This window comes from Pelodiscus sinensis, chromosome 1 (genome assembly GCF_052426305.1).
Source record: "Pelodiscus sinensis isolate ZL-2025 chromosome 1, ASM5242630v1, whole genome shotgun sequence".
NCBI classification, from domain to species: domain Eukaryota; kingdom Metazoa; phylum Chordata; order Testudines; family Trionychidae; genus Pelodiscus; species Pelodiscus sinensis.
The window spans coordinates 116,217,472-116,240,269 of record NC_143052.1 but is presented as its reverse complement, the minus strand read 5'-3'; positions in this window follow the sequence as shown (position 1 = coordinate 116,240,269).

The window sequence follows — 22,798 nt, the reverse complement described above, 5'->3', positions numbered from 1 at the left end:
ATACTCTTTAACGCAAGAGTTCTTGCGTTAAAGTATTTGCGCAAGAGAGCGTCTACACTGGCATGTGCCTTTGCGCAAGAGATGTACTTTTGCGCGAAAGCATCCATGCCAGTGTAGATGCTCTCTTGTGGAAGAAAACTCTGATGGCCATTTTAACCATCAGGCTTTCTTGCGCAATAAATTCATGTTGCCCGTCTACACTGGCCTCTTGCGCAAGCACAGTTGCACAAGAGGGCTTATTCTTGAGCGGGAGCATCATAGTTCTTGCACAAGAAGCCCTGATTTCACACATTAGAACGTCAGTGTTCTTGCGCAAGAACTCCCCGCCAGTGAAGACAGGAAGCATGTTTTTGCACAAAAGCGGCCGCTTTGGCGCAAGATCGCACCAATGTAGACACAGCCACAGTGTTGAAGAAAAAGGAGGAAAAGTAGAACAGAAAGATCTGACCCTTCTCCATATGAGACTCATCCTTAAAAGGCACTCTGCGCACTAAAGTTGGGGGAAGAACCACACACCTTAGTTTTATAATTAAATAGCATGGCTGTGAACCTTAGACATCTAGGCTACGTCTAGACTGGCATGATTTTCCGCAAATGCTTTTAACGGAAAAGTTTTTTCGTTAAAAGCATTTGTGGAAAAGAGCATCTAGATTGGCATGGACCCTTTTGTGCAAAAGCACATTTTGCGGAAAAGTGTCAGTGCCAATCTAGACGCGGTTTTGTGCAAGAAAGCCCCAATTGCCATTTTCGCCATCGGGGCTTTTTTGCGCAAAACAGTTTTTAGCTGTCTACACTGGCCCTCTTGCGCAAAAGCATTTGCGCAAGAGGGCTTTTTCCTGAGCAGGAGCAGCATAGTATTTGCACAACACTGACAATCTTACATTAGATCGTCAGTGTTCTTGCACAAATTCAAGCGGCCAGTGTAGACAGCTGGCAAGTTTTTCCACAAAAGCACCTGCTTTTGCGGAAAAACTTGCCAGTTTAGACGCAGCCCTACACTATGAGCCAGGGGTGTGATTCCTAGCCCATGCAGACATATTGGTGCTAGCTCTCAACTGAGCTTTCATGCTTAAAATAGCAGTATAATCATGGTAACATGGACAGCAGCAGCATTACTGAGCTAGCCACCCTGAGAACAAATGCACCGGAACCTATTAGAGACGATTTCAGATTTTGTTTTAACCTGGGAGCTTTCTTTTTATTCTCTCACTCAATGTGGTTTCTTTTGACAAATTTTCTGTTTGGTAGCTATATGTCACTGAGCATATGCAAGACATCAGGCAAAATGAAGATGGAAGAACTAAGCCACTGCTTAGCTTTGTGTTTCAAATGTCAGCTTTATTCCACAGCAGCGGTTCAAATTCGCTGGTCTTTCAGTGCTCCATCAGATAAGACCTCTAATGTCTTATCTAGATGATATTTTCAGCTTGCTCTTGTTTCTTACAATTGTTTTTGTATGTTAGCTATCCTCTAAAAATAAAAGGCACACATTCTCTCACATCTCATGCATTAGATACTGTATGTCACTTAATACGCTATTATATTGGTTATATATAAAAAGATGTGTGTATGCATGTATGCTTAACAAATATATCAAGCTAAGCAAGCTGCACTACTGAATGTGATCGTGGAGCTTTAGACTTCCGGAGCATCTGGATTTTGCAACTGGCAATGTTTGCCTATTTGAGAGGGCTGGCTTCCCATCAGGGGGACAGCAAAATGTTTCAACACCCCCCCCCCCCCGTCAAAAAAAAATCTGTTTAAAATCTCTCTTATTTTCTGTTTTGAGATAACACAAGCACACCAACACCAGATTATAGGTGAAGTAATGTCAAATCAAAACTATATCTTTGCCATCATTATCAAGGTTTTACAGGGAAAAATAACAGCGTGTGGAGCAGAGAGTGAAATGGGATTGATTTTGTTTTGTACCTTGTTATTTTATTCTTATTTGTTTTACAGTAGGGCCGAGAAACCCTAACCAAGTTTGGGGCCATATAGTGCTACATATTGTATAGACACAGAATGAAAGAATCCAGATCCCAAAGAATTTTCAATTTAAAGAGCTGATCATGCAAAGATTTAATGTACATGCTTTCTTTGTGCACTGAGAATAGTCCCATTGAAGTCAATTCATAGTGCATACACATATGTTTTTGGAAGATCTGGGTCAAAATAGACAAAAGGTGTGTATATGTGGGGAAACACACAAAGAAATAAAGCAACTTACTCAAGTTCACACCTGGGATCAGTAGCACAGCCAAAAACAGACCTGACTCCCAGCCAGCTGCCCTATCTACTAGATTGCATTACCTCCTATATTTATGGATATCAGTGCTCAAAACCCATGTGTTTTTAGGGGCCTCAAAACATAATTTGGCACGTGGCTGTGCTTGAAGCAGTTATGTAACCAGAGTTGCAACATACAAGGTGTAAAATGTTAGTCAATAGATGGAAAAGATGAATATGTAACCTACACTGATCTTACTATATGGGTGTGCAAATGGGTATACCCAAACATGGAAGGGTGGTTTGTAGCATGAACAACTACTAATAAGAAACTGATGATTAAATAGTTCTTGTTTTAGTTGCTTTCTCTCTCATGGACACCTTTCTATCTACTTATTGAAATCAATTGAGCTTGCATACCATTTTCATCAGTACTGAATTTATTCCAGAGATTTCCAAGGGAGATGAGAAATTATTTATATCATATTCCAGGAAGGTTACACCTATGTCACAGAGTAAAACTGAGAATAGATTTACTTTGGGGACATTATTAAAAGAAAGGTAATTTTAAAATAAACTTAACATTTTGCTAATGACCTTTCCCTTCCACCGTTCTGTTTGCTGTAACAAAATGCAAAGAAAACTGACCTTTCCACTCACTCACTGTTTTACTCTTGATTTCAGTGACAAATCCAGTATCTTTGATACCTACCAATTGTTTTAATATTTAAAAAGATTTTAGAAATACTCCCTTGACTGAAAAAAGTCATTTTTAATGTTGCCAGGAGCAGATTCTTCTGTTTGGCCATGTTTATTGCAGAGCGCCTTCAGAGTTGGAGAGAGATTCTCTTTTTAAAAACATTTTACAGAGGGGTATGGGACAGAAGCTTGTGTCTGCCGTTTCATAGTTACTTTTGGGCTGAAGGTTTAGACTTTTTTTTATCTTTACAGGTATAAGATTATGTTTAAAACAATAATATTGATTGTGTGAGTAGCAGTTTCAATCTGTTTGAGTACGCGGGCTATGTCTACACTACAAGCTAGAGGCACAAGTCCTGGCTTGTGTACACATACACATTCTAGTGTCCAGGGCTGTGAGGTGAGGAGCAATGTCAGAGTTCCCTGCACACGGGTCACTTTCCCCACCAGGGCTGCATAAGGAGGGGAGTGTGATGGAGCGGCAACTCTTGACACTCACCTCACAGCACAGGCAGGGAAAGTGACCTGGATGCACAGGGCATTTGGTGTTGCTCCTCAGTCCCCCCTCACAGTATCCTGTCTGAGTCAGGGCTAGACTTACCATGAGGCGAACTGAGGCGACTGCCTCAGGTGCCAGACTGTGAGGGGGGGCACCACTAGGACCCAGAGGGTAGAAAATTGTGTCTGTTGCTGGTGCATATGTAGGTAACAGAGTAGTACCATGCGGGGAATAGAACAGGAAGAAAGCAGAATTGAGACCTTTCAAAGTTTTGGCTCAAGCAAGGGGGTAAGGGAGCATCATTTTGGCCTCAGATGCCAAAATGTTATGGGCCAGCCCTGCTATGAGTTGCAGTGCTCCCCTGACAGCTGGCAATGTGCACCTCTGCAGAGTGCCCCCTGTGATCATGGCACCTGCATGGCCCATCCCTAAGGTTGGCCCAGCACAGAGGAAGTCTGTGGTGGAGCAGGGAGTCTTCCAAGTGCCAGGTTTGGTACTCTAGCCACTGGACCTTTCTCACTCTTGACAAAGGGAGAGCTGGATTAAACATTTAAAAAAAAAAAACTCCTTACCTGTGTAAGTAGGGTGTGAATGAGCTCTCCCCTGACAGCTAGTGAGGGGCTGGGGAACAGGACTTTAGGAGCCAAGCTTGTTTGCATGGGCACATCCCCCTTGCCTTGGTGCTCAGCACGATGGGGCCGCTTTACTCCAATGGCCATTTGTGGCTGGTGTTAGATTATAAATCACTTCATTACTAGGGAACAGAGGTGAAAAAGGGTTATCTTTGTTGAATGACTAAGGGCTGCAGAACTGTGCTAGGCATACCCCGATTAAGCTGCTCACACTCAAATAAACTGTACTTGCTAGCCAGAATACAGAAATGCCGAAGTCCAGTGCAGTTGGGAAGAGAGTGGGGATGGGTTCTTGTACCTGGCAGTGTGGGACCTGCCTAAGGGCCCCAGAGATATCGTCTGACTCTTCGTCTCTCCACTGTGTAACAATGGAGCTGATTAAGACTCACTCGAGTGTCTTGTTGAAAACCAGTAGAGCTGAAATCACTCACAACCAGGCCTAAACCATAGGCCTGCTTTGGGACAATGTCTTTGATGCATGTGCCTGCCCTGTCTGCAATAGCCCTGAGGCTCTGTCACTTAACAGCTGAGATCTAAATATCATGGAGCTGAAATCAGAGAGCTGTTTTAAGCAGTGGGACCTCAAGACATCCCAGAGGATCGAGAGTAGCAGGTGACAGGCAGCCAGCTGGCACCCAGGTGGGATGTAAGCTTACCTAATGCACTTTGGGGCTACTTCTAGACTGCATCTCTCTGTTGACATGTCTCAAAAAATGAGGTTTAAAGGATCTGTCGAAAAAGGCTTTATTTTCGACGGATTCACGTCTAGACTGCTGGGTTTTTTAAGAAAAAACCTCCATTTTGAAAAAAAGCGGTGGCCATGTTTATGATAATGAGATGTGGGATATTTAAATCCCTGCTTCTTTAGCAATTTTGATGTGCCTAATCTCCATCTCTCTGTTGACAGAGAGGTGTAGTCTAGACACACCTTGGATGTTCAGTGAGCAAGGAGAACCAGGTGTGGGGTGCTGGGGAGGAAGAAGAATATTAAAGGAACTTTTGGTTGCTGGATTTAAGAACCTTAGTCAAGAGACACTTCCCAAGATACTCAGGGTGAGTGTCTTGCTCATGGTTTTATCTTTATGAATCCTGCCTGTGGCAATTTACCTCATTCATGCTGAGTTATTTCCCTCATTTTAATGTTTTTTTTTCTGAACTTAGGTTCTGTGCTAACAAGAGGGGGATTATTGCCTCTTAGAGATGCCCAAGAGTGGTGTGTAAGTGTTCCCATGTATTGGATTGAGGGCTTGAGCCAGCTCGGTGTTGGATTGTTGAAAAGGAACTCCTAGATACTGAATGCTGCCCTTTTTGCTGCCAACTTCAACTGGCAGAAGGGTTACATTTGTGTTAGCCCCTTAGATTAACACAGATTAAAATCAAATGTACTTTTCACCATTTATGCTGGGGGGTTTTTTGCATTTTTTTCAATACTGATAAATAATGAAATCAGACTAGTCCTTGTCACTTACTGCTTCCTGTGCATTAGCAACAGTCTTGACATGTTTAGGTTGTACAGAAAACGGTAATCCCATACAGGTGCCCACAGGGCCACCAATGCGAAGGGGACAAAGTGTTCAGTTGTGTCGTGGTCCAACAATTTAAAAGGGCCCAGAGCTCTGGGCTGCTGCTGCCACTACCATGGCAACTGGAGCCCCAGACCATTTAAAATTACTGCCACAGCCTTGGGCAGTGCTGAGGGCAGGCTGGAGGGAGGCGTGGCGCAGGCTGGGTGGTGCTGAGGGCTGTCTTAACATAGCCCCGCCTCTTCCATCCAAGGTCCCGCCCCTTCCAGGGGCCCAGAGCTGAGAACCGCCTATTTTCCAGGGTCCAGCAAAGTCTATTGCTAATCCTGGGTGTCCAATCCTTCCCTTCCCCCTCCTGTGTCCCCATTTTCATTTCAGAAATACCCCCCCAAACCTTGTAAATATTTCCAATCAGAATAACCCACATCACTGGCTCTTATGAAAGATGATGTCCTGGATATCTATGTAAGCCAGCTACTTGAAAACTTTTCCCGGCAGGCAGACTAAGGGACCAAAATCTACCCTCTGCCGCTTTTATAATGTTGCTTAATATTTAGAAATATAACTAATTACAATCTTGTGAACATTTCCTAGGTAACAGTCTCATTTGCTGAAAGAATATCCTTTGCTTTAGTTTTTTCTTGCCTCCCTTACGAACTTCTTAAATGCACAGGCAATGCTAGTATGCAGATTAGTTGACCGTGCTTTTTCCTAAAAAAAACCCAACCAAACAAAAAAACAGGGACACATTCAGTGCCCTTTATCCAATTTATTAGGCCTGCCTGGCTTATTTAGATAGTTAGAAAGCAAAACTAATAGCAATCAAAGGAGCACTATTGTGCCTTAATCAGCAGGAAGATACACTTTTAAAGTTTTCATTCTCAAGTGAAGTGACATAAAAAGCAGCCAGTAAGAGCAAGGGGTAACTGAACATGTGCTCAAGGACATTGAGACAAGACATTTAATGACTTTTTACAAAGCAAATTTCATATTTCACAGCACAAAGAGAAACTATATTATATGGACAAATAACACTTTTATTCTACGGGCCTCACACCGACAATGTGCCCATTGAAATCAAAGCCAAAGGGTAGGAAATTTTGAGGAGAGGAGGGCAGGTTGCCTTTTCCCCAAAGACTGCTAGCCATCAGTTTCTCTTTTGTTATTCTAGTAAGTGCCATGAGTTAGAAAAATTATCACCATCATTTACAACAGAAAAGTTGTCAGAAATACCATTGCTGCTTTGTGGCCTGCAGGTCTGGATCAGATTTGCTGGGCAGGGTTGTCAGCTCTCATTTGGAGCTGCCTGCTCCCAATATTGAAGCTTCACTAAGCATATTGATTAGTGTAAGTTCAGAGATCAATCACACATTTGGTAGACATCACCAGGGCCATGTCAAACAAATCCTTGATTTCTAGCAAGTGTATAATATTGTACCATTTTGTCATCCAACTTTTTTGGAAAACAGAGATATCTTATGACATTTCCTTTCTCTGATCTATCATCTCCATATCGCCTCCTTTCTCTTCTTTTAGCACTTATTGCTCCTATATTTATCTCCTGAGATAAAAGAAATCAAAACAAAAATAAATCACATGGATGCAGGAGGAGAGACAGGTCTTAGAAATACTTTTCTCCTAAGACACTATAGTTTAGGGCATCCTTTTACTATGTGGGTGTGTCTAGACTATAGGTTTTTTTTTTTTAAAGTGGCTTTTTTTCAGGGAAAAAACCCCAAACACAAAAAAAACCCATTCCCCTCCGTCTAGACTGCTGCTGTGTTCTTTTGAAAATAAATTGAAAGAACGTGGCAGTTTTTTCGACCACGGGAAACCTTGTTTTACGAGGAATAATACCTTTTTTCGAAAGTGCTCTTTTGAAAAAGGCGCTATGTAATGCAAACTGTACTTTTTCGAAAGAGAGCATCCGGACTGCCTTGTTGCAGTCTAGATGCTCTTTTTTGAAAGAGGCTTTTTTGAAAATATCTTTCAAAAAAGCCTCTTTCGAAATAGGCTTGTAGGCTAAATGTAACCTGTGTGTGTACAGTGCTTTGCCCAATGGAGCAGCAAAGTAATGTAAATTGCAGCGTCAGGTTGCTACTTAAAACCAATAACAAATAACCTTCCTCACCATGGATTTAAGACATGCTAAGAAGAGTGGCAGCTACCTTCTTCCCACCCTCTTTTCCCACATGTCCCATGACTGGGTGGAAATTTTATTCAAGACTCAAAATGGATATACCTGGGGATCTGGTTCAGAGGAACTGTGTATGTTTGTTATACAGTAGTATCAATGGAGTGCTGTTCTATGAAGCCTTTACTAAGCTTAAATCAAAACCACCCCTAACTCTTGGAAATTAAAGATCTGCAGGTGAACTTCACAGCTCTGGACCAATTTCTACATTATACATAACAAATCTGAAGGAATAATGCTTTGAAATGTGATGCTATTACAGTGGCACACGTTCAAGCAAGTTACTACAAATTTTTTTTGTCTATTAGTATACATAGCAGGTAGCACTGTGCTGTGTTTTATGCCCTGAAAGATTCTGCTTAAATGTCTCTGCTTTAAGTTAGCCACAGAACTAGAGAGTAGGTTAGACCCCAAGTGTCACTCTGTTCTTGTAAATTGGCTCACTTCCCAAGAGTGCCTTGAAGTTTTTATAAGGAAATAAATCAGGAGTAACGGCTCGCAATACAGCAGGAGCCAGGCCTAGGTTTTGTTTTCACTTCACGAATTCTATTCTGCAAAGTTGTCCACTGTGATGCCATAACAACGTAGAGCCATGTAATGCTTTCAGACAACTTGAAAGGCTTCATTCTTCTGCACAGCCAGCCCACATTTTTCATGCCAGCAAGGCTCTTCTGTCCCTCCTCCCAGCCTTGCCACCCATGGCAGTATGTAACTATGTATTAGTAATAATAATGCTGAAGCATTTTCAGTAGATTTCTCTGCAATGTCTCTATTCTATTCTGTGTTGTGACAATGCGATCAGTTCTTGGATAGGAAACACATAAACCTGCATTCAAGTTTTGGCTAGTAAGTACTGGAAGAACTAATTTTCAAAAACATGCCTTTAAAATGGAGTTATATTTTTAAATCTCTACATATTGTTTCCTCTTGCTCTTCCCACTCAGTATTGTGAAAGTATAATATAAAATACAAACTAGTTAAATATGAAGAAACTAAATAGCCGCATCATGTTTTTCAGTTCTTTCCATCTCTACTACTTAGTGAAGGTATAGAATGGGAAATGATCATAAGTGTAGAAGTAAATTAGCCAAAATAGAATTAAACCCAAGAAATTACACAAAACAATAAATGTGTTACAAGAGTTCAAAAGTAGTTAACAGCGTATGTTAAATTAAATTTCAAGAGACCGCATCAGATCATTTAATAACCCTTATTGGACAGACTTATTACATAAGTAAATCTATCCTATATCAACAGATGCAAGTGATTTTGGGGCCAAAACAAAACCAGATCCATCAGTACACATTTATGAACAATTTTTCAGATAAGATTTATATTCCAAACAAATTATGGTTTGCATTGACATTATTCAATCAAATGTAGCACTAAAGTTAATTACTAAAAATGAAGTTGTAGATTGAAGTTGCAAGACTTCCCCTTATACAAATATCACACACAACCCAAATGTAAGAGGGAAATAATTTAAAATTATTTTAGTTCTGAAATATATAAGTACTGTGGGCTGTTATGCCAGTTTAAACAATTGACCAAACAGTGGTTAGGATCATAGAATACTATAACTGGAAGGGACCTTGAGGTTATCAAGTCTAGTCCCCTGCACTCACGGCAAGAACACTATCTAGATCAGGGCTACTCAACTTTGGAAGCCCCAGGGGGCCACAATGATACTGCACATGCTGAGGGCCACAACTTAAGCATGGTTGCATGTACATGCAAATATATATGCAAATATGTGCAAATAGCTTCTTTCATACAATGCTCTGGCGCTCTCAGCACTTCTTCACTGGGGGCTAGAATCCCCAACACCCTCTACCCCTCTGTTCCAGCCAGCCAATCCGCTTGTGTCTTTCAGTGCTCACCCTGCCTGGGAGACACTTTGCCGTTGTGGAGTTTGTTCCCAGTGGAGGCCATGTTCAAAGGATCCTACCCACAGGCTGTGTGTTGAGCCTCCTGCGTAAACCCGAACTGCACCGCGGGTCACAAACAAATGGGCCGTGGGCTGCATGCACGTGTTGTGTAGTCCTGATCTAGATAATCTTTGATAGAAGTTTGTCTAACTTGTTCCTCTCCAATGATGGAACGAGTAACGATAGTTCGGAATAGGAAGCCTAGTCCGAACTACCTAGTTCGTGCTGCGTGTAGCCGCAGGGCACGGAGTCCGAACTAGCGGACATTTAAAAATGGCGGCACCCGGCAACATGCAAATGAAGCCCGGGAAATTCAAATCCCGGGCTTCATTTGCAAGTTCATATGACTACATTACCACCCTAGTTCGAACTAGGGTGGTAGTGTAGACATACCCAAAGAGATTCAGACCTCTTTCTCTTTTTATTTTAAGATCCTGTCAGTGAAAATGTATGTTTGCAGTTTTGTAGACTTGTTAATACCAGGATATTAGAGACACAAGGTGGGTGAGGTAATATTTTTTTTATTGGACCAACTTCTGTTGATTAGAGAGGAAAGCTTTCAAGCTGTTAAAGAAATCCTATGTCACTCAAAAGCTTTTCTCTCTCACCAAAAGTTGGTCCAAAAAAAGATACAGCGTCCCCCATCTTGTCTCTTTACTGAAAATGCATGTCAGAATACTTGCTCTAGATACTAAGGGGATTTTTTTAGCTATCTTTGCTATTAATCAGACTAGTTCTTATTATATATAATTTCCTTTTCCTACAGACTGAGTCATTGCAGTCAATTTTCCTAGTCTTGGTAACAATTAATCTGAAGAAATGGGTTTTGCCCATGAAAGATCTCGATTCTATATTTTCATTAGTCTCTAAGGCTGTGTCTAGACTACATCCCTCTTTCGATAGAGGGATGTAAATTAGACACTTTGAAATTGCAAATGAAGCAAGGATTTAAATATCCTGTGCTTCATTTGCATAATCACGTCATGGTGCTCTTTTGAAAAAGCGCCACTTTGAAAGTAAAACTGCAGTCTAGACGTGATTGTTTTGAAAATGACAGGCTTTTTTGAAAGATCCTGTACTCCTCAAAAAATGAGGTTAATAGGATCTTTTGGAAAAGCCTACTGTTTTTTAAAGAACCGCATGTAGATTGCAGCTTTACTTTTGAAACGGAGCTTTTTTGAAAGAGCACCATGATGCGATTATGCAAATGAAGCGCGGGATATTTAAATCCCTGCTTCATTTGCAATTTCGAAGTGTCTAATTTAAAACCCTCTATTGTAAGAGGGATGTAGTCTAGATGCAGCCTAAGGTGCCACAGGACTACTCGTTTTTATAGTTACAGACTATCACAGCTACCCATCTGAGATTTGGTAATTTATGAGTATTGTTAATTTCCAGTCAGCTCCAGTTTTGATTCACAAGTGACAAAGTGTTCAAGAAATTTAGTTTCTCATGGGTGATGCAGGCTGGTACTTCTTGGCAAAGCAGAATCAGGACAAACCGATAGCAACCTACACCTATGATAAAAAAGAATTGGTTTAGACTAGGAAACGTCTCTTATTCCAAAAGCTAATGTAGACAAAATTCTTCTTATGAAGATATGATATGACCCACCCAGAACGCGAATTCTGTATAGTTCTTGCCAAGCAACAATGAAACAAAGCATCTCCTTTGTGGGTTTTAGAGTCAATACATTGCGAAACATCTTGGCTTATTATCTATTCTGCAATTATCTGGTTTTTAAAGACATCTGGAAGTTCAGAGTATTGTCAAAAACCTTCTCCAAGATTGGCCTCTCGTGAGTATTGTCCTTGGCTAATTTGGCACATCTCCATTTATCTCGTCAGCTGCTTTGTCAGCACTTTAGTCTTTTGCAACATGTCCATTTTAAAATTAATGTGTACACTTCATGGAAAAAGACTTTGATTCAAAGCTGGCTTTGAGTTCATTTTGCAACTGTAAAAGTCATTTGACTCATTTACTTGATTTTAAATCTCAAGGTAGATTTGTTATAATTAACCATCAAATTAAAAACAACAACTCTTTTGGTTTGTTAGTTAGGTGAGAGAGTCTCATATGGGTAGCTGTATTAGTCAGTAACTTAAAAAAAATGAGTAATCCTATAGTTAGGTGAGAGTTGCTTGAATATGCTATGCTCTCTGTATAACTGCTAACTACCAGTTAATTATGCCTTATGATCACTTTAGTCTCATATTTTGATTCTCCTTTCAGATCATATTGAAAAAATGCATCATTTTATTGGCTATAAAATAAATGCCTTGTTGTACTTCTGTTAATTGTCGATTAGATATAGGTTATGTATGTTCATTGATCACCTCACATTTAAAATAGATTCCCTTGCCCAAGCTACTTGAATGGTGTCATTACAGTTGCCTTGGCAACAGAACTTCCTCAGTCTGAAGGAATATTATAGATTATGTTTGTTAATATTAACTCTATAATTCCCACATTTAATCATTCTCTCTTCCCATTAAGAGATTATTTACTTCTTCATTGAATCAAAGATAACTGTTTTGATATATATTATGCATTATTGAACATGTGAGCTAAGAAAAATGAGGATAGAAATTACTTGATCACACTTTGCTATCTCTCTCTATATATTTTAGAGAGTTTAACATTTGTGTCAGTCTGTGAGTCTGTCCAGCTGTCTGTGAGTCCATTTGTTAAAGAGCTCCTCCTAAACCATAAGGATGCATCTTCACTGCACTGTAGCTTGAAATAAGATACGTAAATTTTTGCTACGCAAATTGCATATCTTATTTCAGTCTTATTTTGAAATAGCTTATATACTTTATAGCCAAATTTCAAAATAACCCGCTATTCTGAAACATCCATTACTCCTTATGGAATGAAGTTTACAGGTACATTGCAATAGTGAGCCCAAAATAACAGGCTTGCTCTGAAGATGCGGAATAGCTATTTTGGGCACATTAGGAAGAGAATGGCCAGCTGGGGCCAGACCTCTCCATGTTGCCAACCATAAGCCCAGGAAAATAGCCCCTTTGCCCCAAGCCCCTCCCCTCCGCCCTTGTCTGTAGCACCAGACTGATGGGGCCTGCCATCCAGCAGTCCCTCCACTCCAGAAGAGCACTGCTGTGGCATGGCCACACAGCCCCAGTTCCCCACCCTGAGGAGTACCACTGGGGGGCCAGGTTAGGACTGCGCCACCTCTCCAGACCCGGGCTGCACAGCTGCGCCCCCTAGCTGGCCCCCTGGTGAAGCCCCCTGGCTGAGCACTAGATCCCCACAAGAAGCTCCCAGGCCCTCCACTCCCTGGCCTGAATCTTGCAACCCCCCTGCTTAAGCACCCTTACACTTTCCAGACCCCTGTTCTGAGCCCCACTTCTCTGACTCTTGCACCCCACCCCTTACCCTGAGTCCCCCAACACTGGCCTGACTCCTGCCCCCTCCCACACTGCCAATCCCCTGCACTGAAGGACCTGTGCAACACTGGGTAAGTCTGCTAGTTTGGATATACAGTAGAGCAGCAGTTCTCTAACTGTGGGTTGGGACACCAAAGGGGGCAATCCCAGTCTTACTGGATTTCTCTGTCTTAATAAGATTGGCTTGTTTAATAGTACAAGAATAGCCACAGGAGTCAGTTGATACCAACCCCTGTCAGGTGACAGAGGCTGGTTTAAACGGAACAAAATCTTAAGACTCCAAACAAAGTGGCTGGCAACCTGCGAAGACAATATCTTCATCATAAGAACATAAGAACTGTCATACTGGGTCAGACCAAAGTTCCATCTAGCCCAGGATCCTGTCTGCCGACAGTGGCCAATACCAGATGCCATGGAGGGAGGGATAACAATAGGAAATCCTCATGTGACCCTGTCACCCATCTCCAGAGAAACAGAGGCGAGGGATGCCATTCCTACCTGTTCTGGCTAATTGATGGACTTAACTTCCATAAATTTATCTTGCTCTTTTTTGAACCCTGTTAAAGTTCTAGTCTTCACCACATCCTCTGGCAAGGAGTTCCACGGGTTGACTGTGCGTTGAGTGAAGAAAAAACTTCCTTTAATTTGTTTTAAACCTGCTGCCTATTAGTTTCATTTGGTGACCCCTACTTCTTATATTGTGGAATAAGTAAATAACTTTTCCTTATTCATTTTTTCCACACCAGTCATGATTTTATAGATCTCTATCATATCCCCCCTTAGTCTCATTTTTTTCTAAGCTGAAAAGTCTAAGTCTTTTTAATCTCTCTTCATGTGGACCTGTTCCAAACCCCTAATCATTTTAGTTGTCCTTTTCTGAACCTTTTCCAATGCCAATATATCTTTTTCGGGATGAGGTGATCACATCTGTATGTAGTATTCAAGATGTGGGGGTATCATGGTTTTATATAGAGGCAGTAAGATATTTTCTGTCTTACTCTCTATCCCTTTTTAAATGACTCCTAACATTCTATTTGCTTTTTTGACTGCCATTGCCCACTGAATGGATGTTTTCAGAGAACTATCCACAATGCCTCCAAGATCTCTCTCTTGAATTGTTGTAGCCAAATTAGTCCCCATCATATTGTATGTACAGTTGGGATTATTTTTTCCAATGTGCATTACTTTACATTTATCAACATTAAATTTCATTTGCCATTTTGTTGCCTAATCACTTAGTTTGGTGAGATCTTTTTGAAGCTCTTTACAGTCTGCTTTGGTCTTGTGACCAAATGATCATCTCCATCAAGGTCATTTATCACCCCTTCCTTCCTACTTGTGGAAGAAGGAGCAGAAGAAAAACCAAGGAGGACACAGGCTCTGCTTCTTATACCAAACCAAAGCTGCAGTGTGATGTTAGAAGTTACTTTAACACTTCATAGGTGACCCCCCAAAAATGAGATTCTGACCATTAGAATTCATTACAACTACCATAATGCTTTTCACGAAGGTAGGAGTGTTATCCAAACAGGGATTTATTTAGGATGCTAATGTTAACACTTTGCTGTATATCCCTTTCAGCCTCCTTTGAACTTTTTGGGTACTTCCTCATGTGCCAGCCACAATCTAACCCATGGTTTATAGTTGTTTCTCACTGCTTGGATATGAAAGAAATGCTATCCATTTAAGATTTTATGATAAAAGGAGTTTACCCATGGAAGATAGCCTGACACCTTTTTTTTAAGCTGTGCATGCAAACTGATCGTCATTTCATATCAGAGCCACTTCTAACAAAGCAGTGGCTGTGTAAAGCAGTGGTTTGTTAAAGCAAATAAAACACTTATCAGGACAACAAAAAAGCAAAGCTGAGAGGACATCAGCATCTGGAGATGGAGGACAAGGAAGAGAGTTAGTAAGAGACCTTGGAATTTTAAAATGATGAGATTCTTTAACAGTGACACAAGAGGGTGATGGATACTAATAACTGACAACTGTGAAAAGCAAGATGAAATCACACTCAGAGCATATAATGAGGTCTCAAACAAGGTCAGAGTAACAAAATGAAAATAAGAGTCATGGTATTAGTAAGAAATCATCGAAGAGTCTTCTACCTGACGTCAGTCATTATGTATTAGTTCCAGCACATCTCCCTCCAGGGATCCATTCACCCATATAACCATATGAGAGAGAGCAAATGTTTTGGATTTCCTCTTTTTCAAAGCAGATTGAAACATTTTTTTTAAGCTATGGAAAGGATGTTTACACACCTTTTATTTGAGCATCTCAAAGAGCTTTACAAACATTAAGCCTCACAACACATATGAGGAAGGCAATGTTTTACAGACAGGTAAACCAGGACACTTAAAGCCTGAGACCAAACTTCAAAAAGGTCCTCATCTCGGGAAATAAGGCCTGGTTTTAAGGAGTACTGAGAACTAACACTACCAAATGACTTTAATCAAACCTTGCACTTGTCAAGGGAAATCAAAACTTGCACTCCGCTGCCCTAATCTCTAGACCATTATGATGGGAAATTGAATTCTACTTTGTTGTGCACTTCTTTGAAAAGAAAATAAGGAACATGGCTAATAATTCTGTATTTATCAGGTCCCAAAAGCAATTTTAAACTTAAGAAGGTGTCAAAGGAGAGGACCTTCAGTAGATTTAAAACAGCAACTGGTATATAAATAAGAACGTTAATTTACTATGTATTTGAGATAATTTGTCTGTCTGCTTGTTCAAGAACTCCTCCTAAATGGTAAGCGCTAGGACCATCAAATTCAGTATTCAGCCTCCTCTTATAACCTAACGCAAGGTAAGGGTTTGGTTGTTCCAGTAGTATGGGATATGCCTGGAATGGGATGGCTTCTCATAAAGCCATACAGAAAAGAGACAGAATCAACAGGTAGATGAAAGGGGCTGGCTAGGAGTGCACTTCCACATCCAAGACTGCCCCAGTGTCGAGCCTCCCACCTCACTGGTGCCCTGTAAGGAGGGCAAGGAGGGCAGGAGACTGAAGCTCTCCCTCCCCAATTCACACAGAAACATTGCTGGCTGTTCCTCCTCTTTAGGGAGTGAGGGGAAAGTTCACAGTCTGCTATATTCCTCACTCTGTCTGGCAGACAAACCTGGACCTGCCACTTCTGGGAGGACATGTACCCCTTTCCGGGCTGTGCCTGCTGGAACTGCAGTGGCCATGGAGAGGCACTTCTTACCTGGTCCTAAGCTGCTGTGGTAAGAGAGAGCTGGGGTGGTCCTTTTCCCCCAGGGCAGCCTGCATACTGAACCCCTCATCCCCATTCCCATCCCAGAGCAATGATTTAAATGAAGCATGTACATTTTCATCGTATTTTCCAAAAACCAAAAATGAATTGAGTTGAGGACCTGAGCAACGCCAGGTAAATTTTCTAGCATTACATATACAAAGTTTTTTTTAAAAAAATCAAGAGCTCTTCGGAACTAGATACTTGTAAAATTTCTCATTCCTTACCTTTCTTACCAAAGTTGTCCCTACATCAATATATTTCTTTATTTCTTGGAATCCTCACTCTTCTTTCAACGTGATATGATTGCTCTGTACATCACAGTAAGAAATGTACAGACAATATCTTATGCAGCAGTAACATTACAAGTCTAACCAGGCTTGGCTTTTATTCATTACTTTGGAAGGCAAATTCAGGTGTGTATCTAGTTCTATTAGCATTTGTTATTTTGCCAATCTTGTTCTCTTTTAGAAATGGTAGAGCATTGATTTTTGAACAATTGCCCTTGTGAAGCAGGTTCAAGATCAGTGAGTAATTTCAGGAAGTGGGACTTCAGCAGCATATTGTTATAACAGGCACACGTTAAAGCTAAGACGGTGAAAAGACATGGTAATTTGTTGGAAAGTCTGAAAGAGGCAGGCAGTAGCTTTCTTTAACTGACCTTATAGGAAAATAGTGGCTATTTTGCTCAGCCCAGTGGCTTGAAAGGTCACCAAAGGAAAAGTTACAAATGAATTTGCTTTAATGAAGATTTTAATTGCAGTGGGTATTTCTGAGTCTGGCCCCAGAGGTGGCCATTTGGTTGAAAATAGATGACCGTGAAAAAAACTAATGTGGGAGCATGTAACAGGTCAGGAAAACCATGACTGGCATTGGGGCTTTCCCAGGGTTGGAAAGTTCATTGAGCGATACTCAGACTATTCAGAATTCCTTCAAAACACATGAATCCTTTTTATGGAGGGAGATTCAAAATGAGGAGTTTGAGAAGTTTACTCCAGGCTGGTTTCTGAATGAACTTACCTAAAAGCAGAGCTTTGCGGAACCCAGGAAATCAGTTAAGAAGAGGGTTTTTCAGTTAGCTTTTCCTCCTTCCCACAAAGCATGACTTAACTACCAATGCCAGTTAGCTGTGGTGCTCCACGAAACATCCCACCTCTGAGGAATGGGCCAAAGGTCTTACTTAATTTACTATAGGTGATGCCAACCATCATTTCTCTAGTGGAGCTGCCCCAAAATGAACTCTGCACAGTTGTGGGTTTTCTCTTCCTGCCAAGCCCTGTGGCACTTTCTAGTTTTCAAATAGTTCTAATATTCATTTCCACACCAGCAGAAAAACATGCATGCACAATATTTAAAACATTGGCACATTTAATAACTGTTAAATCATTATCACAACAGCTTTAAAAGCTGTAGAGTGTTTCTTCTGCTGAACTGCCTTGTTGCCATTGTGACTCACTGAAATCACCTTTTCAGCCATCTGGCTGCCCCAGCACTGGATTTGAAATGACAACTGTAGTGTGAAAGCAAATACACTGTGCAGTTTATAACTGGTGATAAAAGATTATCATGGTGTGAACATCAGAAGATGGAAGGTTTAGTGGTTAGGGAATTAGGTGGGGACATGGAAGATACTGGCTCAAATCCCAGTTCTGCCACACATTTCCTGTCATTTGAACGGGCTTGTCTACACTGCAAATGGCAGAGAGTCTCAGAGCGCAAGCCTATAGGTTCATGCTCATGTTGTAGTGCTAAAAATAGCAGTGTGGATGTTGCAACACAGGCTGAGAATTGAAAAATGCCAGAATGCACTTTCTTAAAATAAAGAAATAGGCTTTAATAGTGGGAAATATAATCCATTTTCTGAATATGGCTCCTCTTATTTGGTCTCCCCTGAACCTTAAGTAATAGTAATGGTAAACATATCATGTTTTTATTTCCCGTTCACATATATCTGTTTTTACAATTTACATAAATATTGCAGAGGAATATTAGCTTCCATTATTTATGAATCTGTTGAACTTTTCAAGGATGTGCTGACAGTTGAAGGATTACAATTTTAAAGATAGTTCAGTTCACATCATAAATAACCTAAAAGGTCACATCCTACCTTACAGTAAAATTTGAAGGAGAAAGCACTTCTAGTTGGAACTCTTTGCAGTCAATTTGAAGAAGTTTCAGCAAAATTTCTAAACTAGAAATCAAAATACAAGGCTATCACACTCTCTTTCTTTGTGACTTTCTGTTCAATGCCATGTTTCCGTGGCACTATCTAAAATATCATTTTCCTTGGCAATGTGAAGATCCTGGCATTCTAAAGTTTCAATTGCTAACATAGATTTCAAGCAAGGTCCACACAGGGGCTGTGTCTAAACTGCATCCCTTTTTCGTAAAAGGGATACAAATTAGACATATCGCAATTGCAAATGAAGCGGGGATTTAAATCTCCCCCGCTTCATTAGCATAAAAATGGCTGCTGCTTTTTTCAGACTCGGAGCTTTGCCGCAAAAAAGCGCCAGTCTAGACGCGGATCTTTAGGAAAATAAAGCCTTTTCTGAAAGATCCCTTATTCCTCTTAAAATTAGATATTCCTTAAAATGAGGGATAAGGGATCTTTCGGAAAAGGCTTTATTGTCCTAAAGATCTGCGTCTAGACTGGCGTTTTTTTCCGGCAAAGCTCCGAGCCGGAAAAAAGCGGCAGCCATTTTTATGCTAATGAAGCGGGGGAGATTTAAATCCCTGCTTCATTTGCAATTGCGATATGTCTAATTTGCATCCCTTTTACGAAAAAGGGATGCAGTCTAGACACTGCTCTAGTGTGTGAGCACTGAGACTTCAGTTATGTGTCTCCTGCATACATCAGGATTTGAGATAGCTCATTTTAACTAAGAGGCAGATGGACTCACGAGTCTGACATCAGAATGAGACATCAAGAAATTGATTATATATTTCTTCAACTCTGGCTGCTTGTTAAATGGTGTATGTGAAAGCATTGCCAGCATTTACTATATGGTGAGATAAGAGATACTACACTGTCGTTATTTCTTTATTTAAGTACAAATGCAGTATCCTTGTTAATACTGGGTGGTAATTAGGAAACTATTATTTTTTTTCCTAGTGAAAACCAGTGTTCCCTGTAAGATGAGTGCTGGGGTGGCTGCCCAGGAGAAATTCAGATGCCACCCAGCTGATTAGCAGAAATGCCCATAGCTTCCCAGAGCCAGCAGCATGTGTTTCTATTGCACATGCCATCTGCACATGCCTTGGTACACATAACAAAATTTATTCACATATGGATGGAAAAATGAGAGTGGAACATTGGTGAAAACTATTGCCTTCATACAGCCCTCCAAATGGTGTAACCAAGACACATTCTGGTTATTAACTATCAAATAGCCTTTATACTAGAGTACACCTGAGATAGCAAATGTCTGAAGTTGACATTTTAATCAAAATCCAAATTTCATCAAGTAAAGCTGCTCAAACAATTTCTAATGAATGTATATGACCTTCTTCTCTTTGCAAATTACCTGCAAGAAGATGATTTTCTGGAATTTTTCTCATTTAAAATAATTAATCAAAGCCATGATTTTCAGATGCGACCAGCTGCTTTTGAACACCTTATTTTTAGGGTCTCCAACCAGAGACACCATAAATAGCTCTGAGTAAAAGGGTGATATGCAGCACTTGCTGGAAATTGGGTCTCTTCATAGCTTCATAGTGTCTCTCTTTGGGCACCTAAATATTAAGGCTCATAGAACTCACTACTCTCTTTTTAAAATCTTGGTCAAGCTGGGAATAATGGTATGCCTCTGCAGAGAGTTATGAGTAGTTCATTGTAAAAATGTTTGACATTTGCGCTGATCATCAATTCATATTAAACTAAGCCATGGCTAAAACTGGTATGAGCATGCACAGCTTCTCGACAGATGAATCTCAATCATTGCCCTGTTGTCAGTGTGTTCTCATGGCTAATAATGAATGGCTGTTCCTATTCCCCTATCAGCACCAGAGGTAAAAAGGAGTTATTTAGGCCAAGTCTACACTAGACCCATCGGTTTGGCTTAAGATACTTATCTTAAGATACTTATCTTAAGCCAAGTTTGGTGGCATCCTCACAGTGGGAGGCGGATGGGAGCAAACGCTCCTATTAACTTCCTTTACTTCTCACAAGATGAGGCGTACCAGTTGCCGGTGGGGTGCCCTCTGAGTTCAATTTAGCAAGTCTTAATTAGACTCGTGAAATCAAACTTCAGAAGATTGACTGTGGCAGTGACAATCTTCTTTTCAGTGTGGACAAGGCCTGATTAGTTTGTTGAGGCCCTAAAAGGAAGGGCAGGTGCAACATTAAGACAATATTTTGGCTCTATATAACAAGGGTGTCCTGTAATCTTAATGCCATTGCAAATGTCATCTTCTGTGATAAATTAAAATAGAATAGATTTATTTAGTCCTTTCCTCCAAAGGTCTTTATAAACATAAGCTGTCAGATCCTCAACTTCCTGAGTAGTATAAACAGACATAACTTCAAATGGCCTTCCATTTCAACAGCTATGGGAGTGGCCCAAAGTACCGGTACATATAGGAATAATTTTCTTACCACTGAAAGGCAGCTACTGCTTGTCTAAAACTCAGCAAAAATTGTTAATTTATATGCAAGGAGCTGATCTTTGTACTCTCTAGATGCTTCACATTATTTATGGACACAAGCCCAGCTCCTCAGCTACTGCAAATCAGAGGAGTTGACTCATAACATTAAAACAAGCAATACCACCCAAGGCTACATTACCTCACCAGCTACCTTGATAGGCTGCCAATAATCTCAACACTGCTATTCCAAAACTTACATCAAAGCCTGCTAACAGCACACAGCACTATATGTAGGAGGCCATATTGGGCTATCAGATTTTAGGTGGCGGTTCCCATGGGAAATCAGGTGAGCTAATCAGGACATTGTTCACTTGCTGCCTCCATTTCCCCCTAGGGATGTAAAAGAATAGTCAATTAATTATCTGGGCCTGATTGGTCTCTCGCTCCCTGCTCTCCAGCACAGGGCACTTAGAGTCAATCTCTAGGGTTGACTCTAAGCACCTTGTGCTCCTCCCTCCTGAGGCCCTGATTGGCCTGGAGGTGGGGGAGTGGCAGGGCTTTTGTGGGCCAGATCAAGACACTTGATGGGCTGGATCTGGCCCACACAGGCCCTTTTGCTCACCCTTGGCTCACCCGATTACTCACTTTCCTTGCCTGCTTTGCTGCCTCTATCAGAGGCGGGGGGGAGAGCAGGGTGTAGGGGAGGCTGCTTCACAGCAGCCTCTGTCTGTGACAGGCCAAGCTCACTGTGGGGTAGAGGCTGCTCTGGCAGCAACCTCTGTCAGGATCTCAGTGGGGAGCTGGGCCCCCCTGTGGACAGAGGCTGCTGCTGTGAAGCAGCATCTGTCCTTTGGCAGGAGCCCTGGTTTGCAGCGCCGGGGTTTGATGCAGACAGGGGCTACTGGACCTGGCTCATGTCAGTCCTGGACTGCTGCAGCTCTGCATTTTAAATTTAAAATGCAGAGCCACAGTGGTCCGAGCTCTGTAGGACCTACCCACCCTGCGCCTCTGCAGTTTCAATATAGTAGGAGCCAGGAAGGGCCAGCTCGAGCCATTCCTGCACCCCGGGCAGCGGGCACATGGTGCATGCATGGCCCTGGCATGTTGCACACCTTACAGCTGCAATCGGGCATGCGGTGCCTGATGGAAGCTCTAAGGGGCGCCGCGCGGACAGGCATGCAGCATCCCTTACAGCTGCCATCAGATGCCGCCTATAGGTTGGCGCCCCGGGCAGCTGCCCGGCTAGCCCCCCGCTCCCTTAATCCAGCCCTGGAGTCAGGATGCCTTTGCACCTGGCTCCTACTACATTTAAACTGCAGGGCCTTACTGACTAATCATGCAGTCAATACAAATTGTATCATTTACATGATTAGTCAATGACCAGCCTCTTAACATCCTTACTTCCCACACATAATGTTTACAACAATTGCTTTATTGTGATCAAAATTTCCCTGTAAAATTTTGCTTTTTTAAACCAGACTGATATTGTTTTGATTTTTGACAATAGAACACACAAAAATGTGTCCAGAAGCTGCAAATATCTTTTTAAAATTTTGTCTGATTTTTTTTTCTGTTTTCCATTGCCCCAAACCTAAAAATACGAACAATTTTTGGTTTTTGATTTTAGGTAGACACAATTATGCAAATTGAGGTAGGGCTATAACATCATGTTACTTCTCTGTTCAAACAGTGTTCCTCTGTTATTCCTCTGTTCAAAGTTATTCCTTTGTTCAAACAGTGAGCCAATTCCATCCCTAGCATGTCCTGAAAATGTGCACAAAGGGCCTGATGGACTCATGGACTTCACTGGGGTCACTTATGGCATAAAGCACTAAGC